The following is a 23,010-nucleotide window of genomic DNA, read 5'->3' as shown; positions in this document are numbered from 1 at the left end:
GTAATGATTTGGAATAGGTGGAGGACCATTGGGCATCTCTTTAGGTACCTTCAAATGATTGTTGAGAAAAATTTGGACATCCATTGAAGAGAGGATACAAATGTTTGAAAATATAATGGACACAATTGTGCAATTACACATTGGTGTCCCTTTTTAGCAATTTTTTCATGTTATTAGAGCTTATCACCTTACAATTATTCCCTTGGATATCTCTAAGCTCAATTTCCTTTCCTTCTGAGGAAAATATTGTGAAAAAATATTGAAAATTAAGGGTCATTGTTCCGAATGATTGTAACCATTGGACACCTAATAAAACAACAAAACTACCCATTTGGATTGCAATCACAGGACTATACAAAAAATTCACCCTCATATTTAGCTTAATATTATGAGACTTCCCTGGACAATTTATGGAATCTTCATCTACAATCATTACCTAAAATTCTAGTGCTAGAAATACAAAGCAATTAAGAAGTTTTGTCAATTTGTAATTGATGAAGTTATGGGTACCACCTTAGTCAACCAATATTCTTATCTTTTTCTTTTTTTATATATCCTTCTATATTGAGGATTTGTGGAGTATTGATGTTGGCCAGTGCATAATAATATATCATTGGAGTATTATCTTCTAGCTCTACATCTTGTGATGGTTCCACTTCTTGACATTTTTCACCTTCATTGTTGTGTTGAATAATTTATCCTCTTTACATTTATACCCCTTACTCTACTTGTTTTCATAGTTGAAACATAACCTCCTTGCTCCCATTTCATCCATTTGATGAGGTGTCAACCTTGTCTGTTTATCAAAGGGAGCATGATCTTCTTCGTAGTTATTGTTGACCAATTTTCTAGTGGCTATATTTTTACTTTCAACTTTTCTTGCTAGAATGAAAGCATTCTCTAGATATTTATGTTCAAATATATATACCTCATGTTGGATGCTTTCTTTTAAAGCTCTGATAAAGTTGGATGATTTCCTTTAAAGCTCTGATAAAGTTGGATGCTTTCATTTAAAGTTCTCATAAATAAGTCTAAAAAATTATCCACTGAAATGTTATTTATTGTTGAACACTCATGAAAATAAAAGACTACATATTAAATCAATGTGAGGTACATTCCATTAATAGAATATACATATTAATGCATGTAAATGACCCTTGGATTTCATATTCAAAGAGGTCTCTTTGACTTCTATGATTGTTGGAATTCCTTCACACCAACTCTAATAGATTAGGTGTCCAGCATTCCCCCCATTAATTTGAAAGGGTGTATATGAGTCCAAGACGAGAGCTAAAATACCATAATATGTGTAAAAATAAAATGGATAGATGTGCTCTTAGAGATGTAGCTTAAAGAAGTATATAAACCAAATGAGGTAGCACAACTCGATTATTCTATTGATGGTGGTTTAAGGTTGACCACCAACTTTGGAAATTGGCTCAAATAAATCCCTAGAACAATTCTAAATTTGGCTAGAAGCTACAAAGCAGAAGTGCTCCTTGATGGTGGTTTAAAAATAACCACAAACTGATGAAGTGGGTAGAGAAACTAAAGTCTTATGTTGGTGGTGGTTTAAAGCTAGACATCAACCAAATCATGCTCATCGAACATGAGTCTCTCTCTAGCTACAACTATGATTCTAGCTTTGGGATCTACCAGTTGGCTTTGGTTAAGGCTATGGATTAGGCTCGCTTGGTATATATTCGAAGCTAGTGGTTGACCATCATTCCCCCCTATAAATTACAAGGTGAGAATACGAAAAAATATCCATTGCAATATGTGTCAATACTTGAGAATGAACTCTAAAGTATGACTGATATATATTCTTGGTTGTTGAAGACAATTGCCAAGAAGCAATCCATCCAAGGTGAATCCTTGTTCTTCTAGGAGCCTTATGTTTGGAACATATATCTGAATTTTGAGTATGTTTACCACAATTTTAACAAGGGTTAAGATCAAAACATTGATATTTCCCATGGAAAATTTGATCACAATGTTGGCATCTACAAATCTAAAGTGGTCGTGGAGCAAGTGAAGATGAAAAAACCTGAAGGACCCCAACACTCTAAAAATGGATTGATTTGGAATAGTTTGGAATCTGAAAGGACAAATCCATTTCATATCTGAGATTGGGTCTATTCTTGTTGCTGATAAGTTCTTCCTAGGTTTGAAGATGGACTTGGGAAGTGCAAGTTTAACCTATGCATATTCATGTAAATATTCTTTTGAAATCACCTCATTGATATGATCAAGTACTAGTTGTTGATGGGATTCTATCTCAAACTCAAAAAGAGAATTGTTTTGAACAAGAACCAATCCAAAATGATGACTCTTTTATTGTAGTTAATAGTTTTGAAGTTTTGATTCAAGTTGAAGAAACTCAATTTTCTCTTGTGCATCTTGTAAACAAGCTTGGATATTAGAGAGATGTTTTTGTCGATTTTGATTGTATTGTCAATATTAGAGACTAATAAAGTGTTCAGTTGTTGAAAAAATGTAGCAATAAAGGCTCGATTTGACTTTAGCCTTAGTCAAATTAAGTAAATCAAATTTCCACATCAGTAGGACAACTTGGAGGTAGCTAACTAGTGTGACATGGCTCTTGTCACTTAGTTAGCTCGATAAATTCGAGTTAGAGGGCTTGGATTTCAGTTATGAATGTGTGATTTCTAAATTTTAGTAATCAACTTCAATCATTTTTAGTTGTATTCAGTTAAATGACCTCTAAATATTGATAGAGTCAGTCGAAGGTCATTTGTGTAGTGGGACAACAGTCTGACTCATAGATCCATCAGTTAACTGATCAATAAACCCAAAATAGCTAGTGCATGCAAGGAATTTGAATTTCTTAGTTGAAGTGGAGATGACAAGGCAGTGTAACATCATTTGTAAACTAGTTTGAGTGTACAAGTGTTGCATGAAATTAATGATCAATCCTTGGGAATTTCATAATCAATTTGGAGGAAATTCTTAGGAAATATGGTCTAATTTCCTTAGGAATTGAACAAGAAAATAGGAGGCTTGGTGAGCAAGGAATTGGATAAGTGTTGGGAAGATTTTCTCATTGAGTAGAGAGAACAATTATTCTTCTACAGGTTGAGCTCAGAGCTGGAGCTAGCAATTGTAATAGTTTCTCTATTCAATTGATTAATGAAAAAAGGCTTGAGGGGTTTTTCCCAGTTGGGTTCGCCTAGAAATCACTGTGTATTTATGGTTTTACTAATTGCATGTTTGTGCATGTTGTTCTAAATTGTGATTTTCATTCTGCAGATGAGTAGAGTAGCATTGTGTCTCTTATTTTCATGTTGAAATATTGAGTAGCTTCAATTTCTATCAAATTTATAGATGGTATCGTATCCATAAAATCACATTAGAACTAATTTTTCAAACTTTTCTATTAGGAATTTTGAAGGAGCAGCTTCAGTGCAACAATTGTTTTTAAGGATCGAGAGAATGTCTTTCAATGGTCTAAGATTGGAGTATGTCGTGGAGTATTGGGTCTGGAACCTGAATGTCTTATTTATTTAGAGGTATCTCTGTGTGGGACCCTAGTTCCTAACAGGGTGGTAATACTTCTCGTTTAATCACCATCATAGGGGTCCAGGGGGGCCCTGGCAGGTGTTCAGGGGCAACGCCTTCGAAGCTAAAAATATATGTCAAATTGCCTTGTAAAATATTGTAATTTCATAGTCAATCTGGGTTTTTCATTAGGTAGATGCTCTGATGGTAGAAGTTATATTAATTTAGGGCTTTTTTTCCCTAGAAGGCAACCCTCAGTTTATATGAGGGAATTGTATTGCGACTTTATATGTGTATTCTAAGTGAGAAAGAGAGAGGAGACTGTGTGAGAGTGAAGAGGAAATTACAATAGATCTGTTGTATGTTGTATTTCTTCATTTTGCTAGATAATATAAAAGGAAAGACTGATTGTTTCTCCGTTGATGTATCCCAAACTAGGTGAACCACATATATCTGTGTCTTTCTTGTTTTATATGTTTTCTGTGTTTGTGTTTCTACAATATTCTATGTGTTCCATTGCTCTGTAATATATAATTTTCTAACAACTAGTATTAGAGTCGAAGGTCTATTTTGATGATATACTCATAGGGGAGAAGGGTTCCTTATTTGAGTGGGAGCAATGGCAGAAGATGGTAGGTTTAGGGTCAAGAAATTTAATGGCCAAAACAACTAGCTGTGGAAGATGTAGATGGAATATTATTTGTATAAAAAATATATGTACCTACCATTGACTGGAAAAACAAAGAAGTTGACGAGTATGATAGACACAAAATGGGAGATTCTTGACAGAAAGGCACTTGGAACAATACGACTATGCCTGGTGGCATTGGTAGCCTTTAATATTTCAGAGGAAATGACAACAAAGGGTTTAATGATGGCATTAGCCAAACTATATGAAAAACCCTCGGCCTCAAACAAGGTATTTATTATGAAGCGTTCATTTAATATGAATATGTGGGAAGGTGGATCTATTGTTGATTATTTAAATGAACTTAATACGATTACTAGTAAGTTAAGTTTTATAGGGGTAGATTTTGATGATGAAGTTAGGACTCTGCTATTTCTGTGCTCATTATTAGAAAGTTGGAATGGTTTATTTATGGCCATTCGTAACAATGTATCTAGATATAGTACTTTAATGTTTGATGATGTTGTTAGTGCAATCCTTAGTGAGTAAATGCAACGGAAAAGCTACGGTGAGACCTCAGGTAATGCTTTAACTACAGAGAGTCGTAGAAGAAAAATGGAAACAGGAAAGATCCTAAGATATCACAGTAAGTCAAGGAAAGGAAGATCCAACTCCATATCAAGGATAGTGTGCTGGAAATGTGGGAAGAAAGGACACCTGAAGAAAGGTTGTAAGTCTCAGAAGGGAAAATAAGGAGACGTACAACAAGAAAACAATCATGAAGTGAATGTGACAGGTGATGTGTTGCAAGGTGCTTTGATTCTTTCATTAGAAAAATATTATTGATGCTTGGGTGGTAGATTGAGGTGCCTCATTCCATGCCACACCTAATAGGAAACATTTTCATGATTATGTTTAAGGAGATTTTGGATGGGTTCATCTGTGTGATGATAAACCCTGTAAAATCATTGGAATGGGTAAAGTTTTCATAAAAAAACAAAATGGAAACCAATGGATATTAAAGGAGGTAAGGCATGTTCCAGATGTGAAGAAAAATATAATTTCAATAGGGCAGTTGGGAAGTGAAGGTCATGTAACTAATTTTACAGATAAAAGCTGGAAGGTCACAAAAGGAGCCCTGGTAATAGCAAACGCAGAAAAACTTGGTACATTGTATTTATACAATGGTATTTCTAATTTTGTTAATGCTTTAACCTCCACAGGCGCAAATACAACATTTTGGCATCATAGGCTTGGGCACATGTGTTACGGGAATAAGTACCCTAGGGCTTTGGGTTGGAACCCCAACAAAGCAGGTGAAAACTACAGTAAGAAACACTCATACAACTCAGGGAACATGCTTATATAAACAAACTATGCAATAACGACCATACCCAGATGTCCTTCATTTGGGTAGTTCCAATAGGGTTCAGACCCTCTGCAACTCTTGATGATCTTCGAATATGCAAATTGACCAATTCAAACATACATAGCAACATATAGATAAAGCATTTTAATGAAATCAACTTTATATGATATAAGCAAATGATTAGTTATACATCAAAATAACATTCATACATGATTTATAACAGTATCTGATGCATAAACAAAGTCAATCTTAGGAACAAGACAACGTTTCTTTTTATTGTAGAAAGATATAACTAACATGGAGAGAATTCACTTGAGTCTTCTTCTTCCGGCTCCAAGCGGAACCGTCTTCTAGATCCGTCTAGTCCCAGTCTTCAACAGCCTCCTTCCATAACCAATACCATGATATCTCAAGCAAGTGGAAGAATATCAACAGTCAAGGAAACAAGGGTTTCCTGAAACTTGGGGAAGTGCTTGAAGCACAGGGATACTTCAAACTCAGTGAAGGATAATCTCAGTATAATAATTCTATCTCTTCTCCCCTTAAGGCCTTCCCATAGAAGTCTATTTATACTTCTCCCAATTAATTTTTTAGTTGGGAAACAGTTGGGCCACGAGAAGTAGGAGGTAAACAATAGGTAAAACCCGTGAATTGGGCCCATAATTAAGGAAATATAATTTTTTAAAGTTTTTTAACACATATACGCAGGTTGGGTATGGACTAACCTGCGTGTACACACTTTTATCTTAGGGAAAAGTAGCGTATAGGGAATAAAACACTGTTTTTAAAATATTTGGACCAAGTCAGGAAGGAGGGGTTGCCTTAGGCCATAAACCAAGAATCACAAGTACTAAGGGTGGTAATTGGAGCTATAACAGATGCCCCCTAATATATGAGGTTAGAAGGGGAACATGATGGCTGAAATGTATTAAGTATATGGAAAGGAATCCTGTTGAGACTATGAAAGACTTCACCAGAATTCAGCCTGCCAAGCCATCAAAAAGAGATCAGAAAGAAATTGTCGTTTGAGGCAGGCATACCCATGCTCAGAGAAGGTAAAGCATGTCCGTATCAAGTACAAGCAGATCCACTATGTATACAAGAATATAAATAACTGAAAGCACATAATGGATCATCTAATCGTGATCGAAAAAGTACATGTCTAAATATCACATATAAGAAGATGATCAATGAAGTTGATCACTGATATCAAAAACTGATCCCAATAGTACCAAATGAACATGATGGAATAAAATGATACTACATCGCAACTCAGATGCTAGCATATAAGATGTTGCTGTGAAGGACTGCAACATATAAGGTGGATGGTGTCGACTAGCAGTAACAGGAGCAACTGACAAGTGAACCAAAACATGCTGATGCAACCTGAGGTCTTCATCGACCACTAGGGTACATTTCTACACAATGGGAATAAATGATCTGAGGTCGTCCATGTGAGAAATCATTGGATTACTGGTCATTGATGTATACCGTTAACAAACGTGAGACTACTCATTGATAATGATAATGAGAGTCAAGGTACCCAGTACAATCTAACAAGTGCGAATGAATGAGCTGGAGTCGAACACCTAGAAGAATCTATCAAACAGGGGACAATGATGGTTTCCCATTGTCGATAGCGAAGGAATCTGCCACTGATGACTGCAAACCCCAAGGCACTGCTAAATGAAATCTACATCTTTGTCCCAGAGTAATGAGCCATATTTGATAGGAAAAGATCCGTTAGATGGAAGGAATTAAGTCATCCTTCATCAATCTAGTGCAAGTGTAACCCGTAGGCCAATAATGTGGAAAGAATCAGACGAAAAAGATGTAGTAACCTGACCGAAGCACGTTTCGGGCATACACAAGATGTAGCTAGCACACGATAGAAACCCTCTAAACCAACCAATAACGAAAGCTGACATAGAGGCGAGGAATCCACCAATAGGGTCAAATGGAAACCAAGGAACTGCACGAATCCCAATGTGTGATAATGAACGTTGATATCGAACACAAGGGAAACCACTGAGTCAAAGACCCATGATACTGATTGATGCTGAGCGCAAGGTGACCTATCAATAATGAAAATAGGGCTAGGGTGTGGCTCTAGGCCTGCCCTCAGAGCAATATGTCATCATCAATAAGGACAAGACCTGCTAGTAAGAAGTCAATAGAGACCTTCTCAAACCGGCACAAGCAAAGGACCAATATAACTGATGTGATGAAAAACATGACACTGACAACCAGGGATGGCTGACTGAAAAATAGGTCAAGAGACACCATAGAGAGGTTGAATCAAGCTTACTTCCCTTGAACAAAAGCACCACTCAATGATGACTATATGGCAGCATATGATAACTCTGTATAAGTTTGTCATGCAGGAGGCACGATCGAAGTCTCCATATGATTGGAAGAGGTAACCAATCGGAGGAGAACTGACTTAATAACAAGGTTAAGGTGTTCCTAAGTCAAACTAAATCCTGCCCAAAATGGAGGAGAGACTTTCTTTTGAGTGCTTTTTTCAAGGGCAACATGACTGACTCTAGCTACCAACAATATATGGAAATGTTGTCCCGTTCCCGCTCTTTTTTGAAATATATAATTTTTTTGTCTTTTTCTTTAAGTTGGAAAAAGAATAAAAGAATGCTATAGTATAGTGGAAAGAATGAGTGTCAGAGAAACAGATGATCTAGTTCTTGGGATGGGAAAAATCCTATGCTCAATGCAGGGAGGCGAAACTGGTCTAGGAAACTCAAAGGGATGTTCCTTCCACGGGTCAAAGGATATGTCAAGTTGCAGAAGCTAAGTGATTGCATGGTTGATTTTGCAGAAGACATGGTCAAATAAGTGGCTTAAACATGAGTCCAAGTGAAGCTGAATCAAGGCTAAAAGGTGCAAATAGTCAAAATGCAATGCAACAGTACAAATCAACAGAAAGGAGCCTCTAGGGTATAAGGCCAGAAATAAGCATAGAAGCAAGGAGAATGTGTCTTCAATGCACAAGTCATGGCGGGACTAAAGAGGACTCCCGAGCCTACTCAATATAACAGCATGGGCAACCAATGTCAGTGAGGTTCTAACTATGATGCCCATGTAAAGGATGGCTCTACCATCACATCATGATTTAAGAATTGGTGAGTGAACATGGTTTTATAACCAAGACATGATGGGGTCGACCCTATGGCTAATGTATCATTGAACGGAGGCTAGTATGCAAGATTCAATGGAAAAAATGGTTTCCCTAACCTATATGCTAGTAAGTGAACGATACCTGCCATGACAGGTCAGTGGTCATGGGACCGAAATAAGATCTCGAAGAAGTGTTTAAAATATCCTGAAACAATAACCCATTCTCGACAATCCAAGCCCATAAGTCAAAAAATTCATGAGACAAAAAATCAAGTTTTGAGAAAACATTTTGAAATTTTAAAGCTATATATTGACTTTTAGACTCACAAAATTTTTATTGTTGTTTGGAAAAAAGTTGTGGATTAAAAAAGGAGAAAGCTTGCCTCTGAAGAATTCGACCGTTCAAATCACGCCAAAGTTACCAGGTAACCCTCAAACCATACTTGAAATTTTTTGTGATACTTTTTAAAAGTTTTATTAATATCTGACCATGGGAATTCATGTCAAAAAATCCAACTCTACGTACATGCGGATTGGCTGTGACCAACCCACATATACGACGACCCTACACGCCACTATGTGTAAAGGGAACCTCCATGTACACGAGTTGAAATTCAAACACAAAATATAATGGTTGAAACTCATTTTCTTTCAGGGTGACCATCACATGGAGAGAGAGAGAGCATACCATAATTGACAATGAGGTAATGAATGACCAAAATGCACTAGATGCACTAAGAGAGTGCGGCTTGTTGAAATTCTTCAAAATGTCGAACATGAAAGCCAACACACACCTGCTCGAATTACTGATCCACTACTGGAGTGTAGAGGATCATGCCTTCATGATAGATCATATGTCTCTCAGGATTGAGGTGGAAGATATCTACTTTATTATAGGTCTCTCCCGAAGAGGGGAGGTTGTGCATTCGACCGACAGGACATGGAGTAGTTTTTCAGTAGAAAACTATGCACATATATACTGTCCTGGGCATCTGGAAAAGATTGAAAGTCAGATTCCAATAAAACACGTGGATAGTTTATCATTGAGGATTTTGTTGTTTACCATTGCTAGGATAAATGGATCAACTTCACTACATCAGGCTTCACGGGTGTCCATGAGCCTAGTAGTGGAATGCCTAACCACGATTTTCGACTAGTGCACACCTCTTCTAACCAACATGAAGAGCCAACTGACCTCCATTTAGAAGGATTAGTCAAAAAACTTTGGATATGGGACTATTTTATGCTCCTTCTTCTTCGAGAAGGTACCTGGGCTATGTCCCAAAGTATCTATCTCTATCAGTAGCCCGCAAGATCCACGGATGGGTAGATGGGCTGACTTGATGAAATGCCTTGGAGGCGGGGATGTGTCGAGGATGACTTTTGATGATGAATTTTTCACCTTGTGGGACCAACAGATCATCGTAGTCGACGACTACCTGTATGCTGGCATGGATTTTCGAGGAGATCCAGACTTGGTCTTGCCACCAAATGCAGCATGGGGAGACATAGGTAACAATTTTTTAAGTTTTTGTCAATTTTTAAGACTTTTTTTCCTTTTTTAAATATGAAATGAACTTAGAAATATTTTTGATGGGATGAAATATTGACAAAATGATCATGTTCCAGATGTGGGTCGAGTGAGACCAGATGGATTCCCGAGGCACAGGCATCGCGAAAGAGGTGTCGAAGAGGAAACAATTGAGACAGAGAGGATCCTGTATGTAGTCCAAAGAAACTTGGTGATATTGACTCACCAGGTACTGATGATAGCCATAGAGTATCTACCTGAGGATATGTAATGTTGTGTGGTAGAAGTGCCACGAGACTAGGTCTGCATACTTCGGTGTGTGGCCAATGTAGTAGTTAACTTCTTAGCCGCTCATCCTAAGCCGGGTCGATAGACAGACTCGACATGATTATGGGCATTTAGTCCCAGTTTTGTATATTATTTTTTAAACACTTTATGTATACACAGGCAGTTTTATGATATATATACAGATCCAAATTTTTGATGTTTGCTTAATTTGATGAATGATTGATATGCCAATCTAACGCTTGATTAGAAATATAATCTGCTAATGAATTTTCAGATCGTGGAATGTGCACATATGTACTATAAACAAATGATCATTGCAACACCCTTACTCTCAAAACTTGGCGATATAAATAAGGATCACGAACCGGATAAATGTTATTTAATTGAGACACTACCAGTTGTGAGTCAAGATACACTACGAATGAATCAATTCCATAAGAAATTGCTTCGGATAGTAAATTAATAACGACAGTATATTCGGCAATGTTATTTGAAGCAGGAACAATACATACTCCCCTTAACACCATCAACTAACCAGATGGATAATAAATCACCCAAGCTGCGGAAGCGAGATTTTGAGTGTGCCGACTAGCACCATCAATGAATCTGAAATATATCAAGTCATCCATCAACACCTGCCAAAGTAGATAAAAAAGAATGTTAATATCACAAAACGCCTGACAAATATGTACAAAAATATAATATATACAAACAAGAAATTGCTTGGTCGAAACCTAAGCAAAATACTTCTTAAGGTAGAGCCCCTTTCGGGGCTCTGCCAACTTGTTCCCTTCAAAATCGACTAATTTATAAGCCCCTTTTCCTAAAACTCATTTTAATACAAAGGGACCATACCACATAGGCTTGAATTTTCCTGCCCCCAAGGCGTCTTTATCTTGGTCATAGACCAAGACAAGGTCTCCTTCATAAAAGACCCAAGGACGGATAGCTTTATCATTCTAAGTTTTAACCCTTTTCTTATGGGCCTCATTTATTATGATAGCAACTCAACACTGCTCATCGAGATGTTCCAAATGAGCGAGGTTTTCTTTGAGACGAGACGTCTCTCGAAGAAGCTCTACAACTAGTTTAAGGGATGGAATTTCACATTCAATAGGAAAAATAGATTCCAGCCTGTAAACTAACTAAAAAGGTGTAAAACCGGTGGCAGTCTTCACCGAGGTTTGGTATGCCCAGAGAGATCGGTACAACATGATGTGCCAATTGGAGCGATTTAGGTCTATTGTCCTTTGCAGGATTGTCTTAAGGGACTTATTCACGGCTTTGACTTGCCCATTGGCCCGAGGATAATATGGAGACGAATGCCGCTGCTAGAAGCCCAACTTAAGAGCCAATTTGGTCATCAGTTGGTTTTGGAAGTGATTGCCATGGTTAGTGACAATCTATCTCGGGATACCAAAACATGAAATAATCTAATTGAAGAGAAACAATGTTGCTGTTTCACTATCATTTTTGTAAGTAGGCGTGGCCTCAACCCACTTCATGAAGTAGTCTACAACTACTATGATATACTTGTGATTCGCCATCGAAGGCAGATTACAAGTGGTAAAGTCAATCCCCCACTTCGTAAAAGTCTGACAATGATAATAAGAAAAAGAGGAACTAGATGCACGTGCATCTTCTGAGTATAGACTTGACAAGGGTGGCAACGTTTGACCGCTTCAATACAATCTTTGAAAATTGAAGGCCAAAAGTAGCTGGCACGCAAAATTTTCTGGGCTGTTGCAAGCCCTGATAGATGACCGCCACAAGCTCCATTGTGGCAATCATTGAGTATAGATTCTGCTTCCTCCAGAGTTAAGCAACGCCTAAGGATTGAATCAACCCCTCTATGATATAATGTATCACCAATGATAACATAGTTTTTTGCAAGGTGACGTAACTTTCGACGCTCATCCTTGGAGGAAGAAGGCGGGAACTTCGAAGTCTGGAGATATATGATGATATCTCCATACCAGGGATCTTGTGAAGAAATGAGGAATAAATGTTTGTCAGGGAAATTTTCCTCATAAACAATGTCTTCTTCACAAGGTAGCTCGGAAATTAATTCTACAAAAACCAATGGCTTCTTAGACTTGGCTGACAAGAACTCGAGATAAAATTCTTGCAAAACAAAAATCCATTGATTGTATTTGCCCCCAATCACTCACCTACTGAGGACAAACTGAAAAGGATTGACAGCCGCTAAGACGAACGTTTTACGTAGCAGAATATAATGATGAAGCCACTGGACAACATGGACAGCTGCCAAGGCCAATTTTTGAATAGGAGAATAGCATAGTTCAGGACCTATTAAGCCTAGACTCAAGTAGTAAATCACATGCTCTGTGATAGCATCATCCTCCTGAACCAGAACCATACCTATGGTTGATTCTGCTGCTGCAAGATACAAAAGGAAATCTCTGCCATAATTCGGTGGACTCAACAATGGGGTAGAGATTAATGCCTGCTTCAAGGCAGCAAAATATCGTTGCACAAATTCGTACCATAAAAATGGAACTCCTTTCTTCAACAAACGCATAAATCCTTTAGTTATCACAGTGTAGTTTGCTATAAATCTCCTCAAGAAACTTGCCTTTCCTTGGAGACTATGAAGTTGTCAGATGGAAGACGGGAGAGGCAACTGAATTATTTCCTCAACCTTGAAGGGATCAACTCAAATCCCTTCATTTGATATGATGAACCCTAACAACCGACTAGATGTGACCGCGAAAACACAATTATTTGGATTCAACTGGATTTTGTAAAATCGACATCTCTAAAAATTTGGATTTATTATATTCGAAATAAATATGATATATTTGATACTTTTAAGGAATGGAAATATTCAGTTGATATTGAGACAGGAAAGAAGTTGAAGTGTCTTAAATCATACAATAGAGGAAAATATTGCTGCAAAGAGTTTGATAAGTACTATTTAGAGCATGGAATTCATAGAGAGAGGACAATTCTAGGAACACCACAGGAAAATGGTTTGTTAGAAAGTATGAACATGACAATCATGGAGAGTGCAAGGTGCATGAGATTGCATGTAGGATTTCCTTTACAATTTTGGGCAGATGGTGTAGATAATGTTGCTTACCTAATAAACAGAGGGCCTTCAAGTTCCTTGGATGGTGGTATTCTAGAGGAGGCATGGACAGGTAAAAAAGTAAATTACTCATTTTTAAAGACTTTCGGTTTTGAAGCCTGTGTCCACATTAATAAAGAAAATAGAAAAAATCTCGAGGAAAAATCAAAGAAATGTACCTTTATTGGATATAATGTTAATTATTTTGGTTATCACTTATATGATTATGAAAATCAGAAAAATCATTAGGAGTAGAGATTTCATATTCAATGAAAGGGTCTAGTACAAGGATAAAATGCATGAAAAGAAGCAGGAAAAATAAAATAGAGAATAGACAGTGCTTGATGAGATCACAAAAAAGGTAAGGGTGTCTGAAAATCATAATGATCAACAATCACAACAACAACAACAACAAAAACAACAATAGGCACCTCAAACACCTGAAAGTGGTGTCAGAAGATTTACCAGGATAAGTAGACCCCATGAACAATACTTTCTTTCATTATATTATGTATTTTTGAATGATTCTGGTGAACTAGAATATTATGAAGAAGCAATGCAGGTAGAAACCAGGAAGAAGTGGGAGCTAGCCATGAAAGACGAGATAGACTCCTTGGTACATAACCAGACATGGGACTTAACTAGGTTGAATGCAAGTAAAACAACATTGAAAAATAAATGGGTTTAAAGGTTGGAGGAAGAAGATGGAGGTAGAAAAAGGTATAAAGTTAATACTTGTGGTGAAGGGGTTTGCACAAAAGAAAGGTACAAAATTTGATGAAATATTTTCTGTTGTTGTTAAAATGACTTCAATCAGAACTATTTTAAGTCTAGTAGCAGCAAAAGATTTACATCTTGAACAGTTAGATGTAAAGACGATATTTCTCCATGGGGATTTGGAGGAAGAGATCTATATGCAGTAGCCACAAGGGTATGAGGTCAAAGGGAAGGATAAAGTAGTGTGAGGTTGAAGAAGAGCTTGTATGGCTTAAAACAGGCTCCAAGTCAGTGGTATCTAAAATTTGACAAGTTTATGTCTGAACAAGGTTATACTAGATGTCACTTTGATTATTGTGTTTATATCAAAAGGAAAAATGACAGAAGCCATATTATATTGTTATAGTATGTAGATTACATGCTTGTTGCAAGATCTAACATGCAATAAATAAACATGCTCAAAGGAAAATTGGCAAACTCATTTACTATGAAGGATTTGGGTGCTGCCACAAAAATCTTTGGTATGAGAATAACTAGAGACAAGAAAAATTGCAAATTATCATTATCTCAGAGTGAGTACAGAAAAAGGTGTTGGAAATATTTAATCTACAGAATGAAAGATCAGTTAGTACACCTTTGGCTAGCCATTTCAAACTAAATAAGGAGATGTGTCCCAAGACTCGGGAAGAGATGAATTATATGTCTGAAGTTCCATATGCATTATCAGTTGGAAGCTTAATGTATGAAATGGTCTGCACAAGGCCTGATATTTCACATGCAGTGGGAGTTGTAATAAGGTACATGAAAAATCCAGAAAAAGAACATTGGATGGTAGTGAAGTGGATTGTTAGGTATTTGAGAGGTACCACAAATCAACCATTATGCTTTGGTGGTTCGAACATTGCTCTATAGGGATATGTTGATGTAGATATGGAAGGTGATAAAGATAATAGGAGGAGCACCATAGGGTACATGTTTACTGTAGGTGGAACAAATGTCAGTTGGGTTTAAAAAATGCAAAGGGTTGTTTCACTTTTGACGATGGAAGTGGAGTATGTTGCTACTATAGAGACTGGTAAAGAAATGACTTGGTTGCAAAGGTTTATGGGTGAATTTGGTAAGAAGCAATAGATGGGTAGGTTCTACAGTGACATCTAGAGTGCCATTCATCTTGCAAAGAACTCATCATTTCATTCCAAGACTAAACATATATAGCTCAAGTACCATTTCATACGACTAATGTTGGAAGATGGACAATTGAAGCTGAAAAAGATACGTACTAGCCAGAATCTTGCAGATATATGTTAACAAAATTTGTAACTAGGGAGAAATTGAGATTATGCTCGGTTTCGATTGGTCTTCAAGTATGATGATGAAGATGAGAAACAACCATGTCCAAAGTGGAAGAATTGTCCAACAAATGAAGCAATGGTGGAGTTGCTATGATTAGTCTCCAAGTGGGGAATTGTTGGGTGTGGAGCCTGATTATCTTCTTTATTCAGAAGTATCACCACATGGGACCCTAGTTCCCAACAGGGGGGAAACACCACCCATTTAAGCACCATTAGGGGGATCTAGGGTGGGGCCTGGTCAGGATTCGGGGGTAACCTTTTAAAATATTGTAATATCGTAGTCAATATGGGTCGTTCATTAGGTGGATGATCTGACGTAGAAGCTATGTTAATTTAGAGTTTTTTCCCTAGAAGGAAACACTTTATTTATATAAGGGAATTGTATTGTGACTATGTATGAGTATTATGAGTGATAAATAGAGAGGAGATTGTGTAAGAGAGAAGATGAAATTATAGTGGATTTGTTGTATGTTGTATCTCTTCATTTTGTTGGATAATATATAAGGAATGGCTGGCAGTTTCTCTGTGGATGTAGCCCAAACTGGGTGAACCATGTATATCTGTGTCTATCTTGTTTTATGCATTTTCTGTGTTCGTGTTTCCGCAATATTTTATGTGTTCCATTTCTCTGTAATATAAAATTTTCTAACATGGATAGTAGCTCAAATTTCATAGTTTGGAAGGATCGAATGGAAGCAATACTCAATGAAAATGGTGTGTTATAATATGTGAAAACTGACATTGCAAAACCCCAGTATTCAGATGCACAAAAATTAGCTCAATGGAAGAAGGATGTTGGAAAGGCAAGAAGAATTATTATGGAAGGTGTGAGAGACCATGTGGTACCAAATCTCCATGGAAAAGAGACACCATTTTCTATGTGGAAGACACTGATTACTCTATTAAAAAATACAAGTAACCATAGAAAATTAGCCCTGAAAGAAAAACTTCAAAACATCAGGATGCATAAAAATGACACTATTCCACAGTATCTCTCAATGTTTACATAAGTTCGAGATGAGATTGGAGGGGTCAGAGTGAATGTAGCAGAAGATGACCTGGCGAGACTAACTCTTCTAGGCCTTCCAAAATCCTAGCACAACTAATAGGACTCTGTGAATGGAAGGGAAAAATTACCGAATTGGGAAAGGTTGTGGTCTGTTTTGGTTCAAGAAGAGTTCAGGAGAAATAATAGAGATGGAACATCATATAAAGCTGAGTATGAAGAGAATTTTTCATTGGTTAGAAAGGATAATAAGGGAAAAGGAAAGAAGACCCATAGTAAAATTGAATCTAGCCAAAATAATGGCAAGAAGAAAGACTTGAGAAAGATAAAATGCTTCCATTGCCACAAATTCAGGAACTATGAACCAAAATGTCCACATAAGAAGTATAACAAGAAGCCTTCAAGAGGAGTAGCAGGTGAAGCATTGGCTTCACAATTCAAATTAGACTTCACCCTAATAACATCCATGACTAACTTTGTTATGAGGAATGTGTGGTACCTTGATTCTGGTACCTCATTCCATATGACGGGGCTGAGAAATTTTTTAACAGCTTGGAGGAGAAGGATTTCCAAATGCATATCAAATTAGGGGATGATGGGATGTACAATGCTATAGGAATTGGTATTGTCACCTTCGAAAGGGAGAAAGCCTCTCCTCTTTTCCTCAACGATGTTATGTTTGTAATTGGGATGAAGAAGAACCTGATCTCTATAGCAGTTTTGGAGAATTGTGGCTATGATGTTATCTTTAGTAAAGGAAAAGCCTTTATAAGGCACATAGCTATCAGAAAAGTGAATAAGATTGGAGTTTGAGTCAAGAACCTATACAAAATTGATGTGTGAGATTATGCTGCATTGAGCAACAAGGCAAAAAAGTTCAGAGTTGAGATGTTTGAGAACTCTGGCATAGGATAGTGGTTCATATACACCATCATTGGTACCTTAAAAATGATGCATCAAATTACCATCGGTCTCCCTAAATGCTCCCTTGAACATATGGATGTCTACAAGGACTGCACATTGGGGAAATATGTCAAATCCACTTTCAATGTCCAAGATAATAGAGAAAATGAAATCTTGGAGTGAGTACACTCTAATGTTTGTGGACCCTTTTCTACAACCTCCACAACAAAATGTAGGTACTACGTTATTTTTATTGATGATTACTGTAGAAAATTTTGGATCTCTTGATGTGGAAGAAGGATGAAGTTTTCTCAAAATTTGTTGAATTCAAGGCATTAGTTTATAAGGCGACTGGGAAGAAGGTGAAGGCTCTCAGGAGAAACAATGAAGTTGAAAAAGTTTTGCATGCCTTAAAGGATTTTTGTGCCAAAGAAGTTATTCAAAGAGAACTTATAGCACCCCATAACCCACAATAAAATGGGGTAGGTGAGAGGAAAAACAAGAGCATAGTGGGAGCAGTAAGAGCTATGCTACATGACCAGGGGTTACCATTGCATTTTTGGCCAAAAGCATGTAACATAATAGTGTACTTGTGGAACCAAGGTCCTCATAGGATACTTGGTATGATCACACCAGAGGAAGCTTTCTCTGGGAGAAAGCTTGATGTGTATCATTTTAGAATTTTTTGAGCTTTTGTTTATTTTCATGTCTCCAAATATTCAAGGAATAAACTTGAGCCTACAATAGAGTTAGGAGTTGTTGTAGGATACACTGAAACTCCACACAATTATCAGGCATATTTTCCTTCAATGAGGTTGACAGTTGTGAGGATAGATGTCAATTTTGATGAGGAGAAGGTGATGAGATTCTCTTTGGAACAAGAGCTCAGTATTCCACCAGATTAGGAGCTTCTAGCTCTAAAGGAGGAGAATCAAAAAGAGCTTCAAGAGGGTTTGGAGTATATAGGAGGCAAAGTGGAGGCACCCACTCAACCAAAATCTTCTAGAGAAGGGAGAAAGAGAACTAGAGAAGTTCATACATTGGTGCATGATGCTAGGGAGAATGTGGGAGCCCATACATCACAATGCAGGAAGAGAAGGTCACTTGATAGGTACACTGGTTACACGACACTCATGATAGATCTCATTGAGACAAAGCCTTCTTCATTTTAGGAAGTCGTTTTTCAACCTGTTTGGGTTGATGCCATGGTGGAATAGTATGAATCCATATTGAAGAAAAATGTATGGAAGGTGGTGTCGAGACCAGAACGGAAATTAATGGCTGGTTCGATATGGATCTACCAAGTGAATGATGCAACTAACAAGAACATTGATAAGTACAAGGCCAAGTTTGTGGCCAAAGTATTCTCTCAAGTAGAGGAAGTGGGCTATGAGGAAAATTTTGCACCAGTTGCAAGATGTTCCTCAATTAGATCCATTATAGCATTGGTTGGACAGATGGAGTGGAAAACCCACCAAATGGACATGAATATTGCATTTCTCAATGGTGTTATTGAGGAGGACATTTACATAGAGCAACCAAGAGGATTTGAGACATATGATCGGGAGTCATATTTGTGCAGACTTAAGAGAGTATTATATGGTCTCAAACAAATAACCTGAGCGTGGTACACTCGGATCAACAATTATCTCATTGGATTGGGATTCACCAAAAGTGAAGCAAATGCCAAACTCTATCACATTGTGGTATATGGTAAGTTCCTTATTATTTTTTTGTATGTTGATGATTTGATATTGAGAGGTGATGAGAAATTGATCTGCTCTAGAAAACAAGATACTACAAGGGAGTTTGAGATGAAAGACATAGGCCTCATGAATTAATTCATTGGGATGGAAGTATGGTAGGGTGATGGTGATTGCTTGTCTCAAGACAGGTATGCTACCAAGATACTTCAAATATTTTACATGGAGAGTTGTAAGCCCATGGACACACATCTAGCTACAAAATGGAGGAAGGAGTATGCTTATTTAGGTGAGGAAGTTGATGCTACCATTTACAGGAAACTTGTGTTGGGTTGTGTTATATTCTTTCCATGTAGTTAATAGGGGGTTTGAAGGGCACCCGTAACCCCACTTTATGGGGTCCGGGGCAGCGCCCCACAAAATTTTGGTTTTGGACCATATGTTAGGTTGGGCGGACCCACCTATGGTTTTGTGCATGATTTTCGCACATGTTTTTTGGACGCGATGGTTTTCGGTCCATGGTATTGGACGCGATGGTTTTTGATCCATGGTATTGGATGCTTCGGCATGTATAAATATGTATTGTAACATTGAAAGGAACATAATGAAAAATCAAGCTGGTAGTCCCGGTTTTGGGATCCAGGGAAAAATCTCTGTGCATATGTGTTTTATGGGTTATTCTCTCGCATTGTTTATTTTCTTTGTTTAAGAATTCGTATGCAGGTAATTTCTGTATAGGGTTAAAACCTACATTTGGTATCGGAGCTGTTTTGGCTTCAAGGGGACACCTTTGTTGCTAAGGGGTTTCGCTCGGGCCTGTGGTAGACCCTGTTCAGTGGGAGATCTGCGAGATCGATTCTTGTGGTGAAAGAAGATGGCGAGCAGTGGAAAGATAGAGATTGAGAAGTTCAATGGTCAGAATTTTGAGTTGTGGAAACTCAAGATGGAGGATCTGTTGGTGGATAAAGATCAGTGGATCGCGGTAGATCCAGGTACTAAACCATCGGGAGTGACCGATGAAGAATGGAAGAAGTTGGATCGGAAGGAAAAGAGCACAATACGATTGTGTGTCTTGGATTCAGTATTGCTGAATGTATCAGGGGAAGCTATGGCAAAGGCTTTGTGGGTCAAGTTAGGGACTTTGTACCAATCTAAGTCTCTGGTGAATAAACTGTTCCTGCAGAAAAAGCTGTATAACCTGAGGATGAAAGATGGAGACTCCATGACAGAGCATCTGAATGCATTTAATACTGTGGTAAGTCAGTTATTATCTGTTGATATTAAAATTTCAGATGAAGATGAGTGCATCAGTCTGTTGTGTTCTCTACCAGATTCATGGGATAGTCTGGTTATTGCAATAGGTAGCAATGCAACTGCTTTGCAGTTTGATGAAATAATCTCAGCCTTGCTGACGGAGGAGATGAGACGGAAAAATATGGACAACCAGAATGGTGATGCCTTGTCTGTACGAGGACGGTCCCAGAACAGAAACAAAAATAAGTCATTGAGTGGGAGATCTAAATCTAGAGGGAGATCTAAATCTCCAGGAAAACCTACAAAGGTGGTGTGCTGGAAATGAGGAAAGGAAGGGCACTTCAGAAGGGATTGTAAATCTAAAGCTCCTGATAAAGGAAAGGGATTTGATGATGCTCCTTCTGCAGAGGCGAAAACCACCTCAGATGAAGGTGGGGATGTGTACTTGGCTTCTTCAAGTACACATGTTGATGAATCTGAAAACACTGGCGCACTCCTATAGTATTATGAAAAATATCATTTAGTAGATACAAACCAAAATTCTTGGTATACTTCTAAAACACTGGTATGTGGAAATATAAATCCTACTCTACGCATTTACACAGGATCTGAATCTCTTTTATACATTCATGCAGGGTGCACAATATACATACTAACAGTCTTTTATATCTGCGTTAAAACTCTTTTACACCATATAACCATTGGCTAGCAGTTTGACGGGAGATGGAATATAAGTTCAACCGGTGGCGATTCCGCCTAACGCAGGAGATCTGCGTTTTCATTCCCATTGCTTAGAATGTGTTTTATCAAATTCTGACCTGCCTAACCTTCACTCATATGCTAGTTTGGATCGCCCTTCTAACAAGTACAAACCACCGTTTTTCGCTTAACAGGAACCACCATATTTTCGGCGTATCTACTTGCATTTGGCCGTGATTAAAAAAATGATGCCAACCATTTGCAATCGGATTTAAGATTAATGCAATACAATGGCAATCGCCAATTAACACATGCATATGTTGATTGACAGGTGTTCCGATACAACACAACTACACTTACCGTGATCGACAGTCACCACCATTAATCTCAACAATTGAATGCCGCAATACCGGATCGCAGATCCGCTCCGATGTGATGGATCGGCAGTCACCACAGTTTGTCTCAACAATTGAATGCCGCATTAATAGATCACAGATCCGCTCCGATGCGGTGGATCGGCAGTCACCAGAATTGATTGTCAATTGTTTATCGCTGATTTCATAACGCCAATGCAGATTTCCCTGATCCGACTCAGTTCAAACAGTGACTTTCAATTCCACATCTGTGATTCGATAAGAATTTACTCCACGTTCTCTGTATTAAGGACTTCCCAACTCAGAAAGGGCGACAGTGCTCTGTTTGCCAAAGAACCACAGATTTTATGCAATTTTTAATACAAACACAGATTGAAGTCACTTAAATTCATTACGCAGACATTAGTACGCAACCTCCATCATTTGTCATTTGATTTTGGAAATATAATCACAAAAACAGATAAAACAGAACTTCAGATTGTTTTTTTTATTATTCCAGAACTAACAATTCATATACACGCTGTCACACTCTCACACCCCTCTCACGAAGAAAAATCTCTTCGTTTTTTTTATTTTTTTTATTACGATTGTCTTATCCTCCTCTCTAACTACCCAATACATAATCTTCTAATTATAAAAATTCTAACAATAAACTCCTATCTATTTGTGCTCGCATACACCTGTTATAACAATCTTAACAACAAGATAGACACGCCTATTACAGTAATAACTAATTATTTGTGAAGTCGACTTCTTTAACAAACTGAATTTTAATACACAACAATGAATTCCACCTTGTCAGGCCACAACATGTGGACAATTTCCCACATTGCTGGCCACTTCCGATGCTCCTGCATCAGACTCCCGGAGAAGAAAAAATTGGTTCTTTAAACTTTCAGGATTTATGCTGTATTTCTGCAATTCAGTTGCTGTCAACCAACTGGAATCTTCCATTGGCTGCTCTTTCCACTTGACAAGATATTGAAAATATGTCTGTCCTCGAGTTTTCTTGGATATCCTTTGATCTAAAATAGCTTCAACTTCTTTCTTGAATGTTTTTGGTACCTGTTCTTCCCAATCCACAGCTTGAACTTCATCATCTGTAGCTTCAGTCTGCAATTCTGTTTCTGCCTCTCTAAATGGATACAAGTCTGCAATATTAAAAATGGGAGATATTCCGATCCCTTCCGGCAACTCAATCTCATATGCATTGGCTGAAAATTTCCTTTTGATTTTACAGGGTCCTATCTTCTTCAGTTTCAGCTTATTGTAAGTTTTTGTAGGAAATCTCTCTTTCCTCAAATATGCCATGACCAAATCTCCTACCTGAAACTCTTTTTCTCTCCTTCTCAAATCTGCTCTCTGCTTGTATTTCTTGCTGCTTTCCTGTAGTTTACCTTTAACCTCTTCCTGTAGTTTCTGCATTTGTTCAACAAAATCTTCA

General features: G+C 37.7%; 1 pseudogene; it reads right to left on the bottom strand.

The window, feature by feature from the left end:
• LOC149225796 (uncharacterized) overlaps positions 1-23,010 on the bottom strand; it is a 128,920-nt pseudogene that overhangs the window by 21,599 nt on the left and 84,311 nt on the right.

This window comes from Pinus tabuliformis, chromosome J (genome assembly GCF_031772625.1).
Source record: "Pinus tabuliformis cultivar Carrire ecotype Pingquan chromosome J, CPIR1, whole genome shotgun sequence".
NCBI lineage: Eukaryota > Viridiplantae > Streptophyta > Pinopsida > Pinales > Pinaceae > Pinus > Pinus tabuliformis.
Note: the sequence above shows the minus strand (reverse complement) of the source record. Positions and strands in the feature narration are given on the sequence as shown.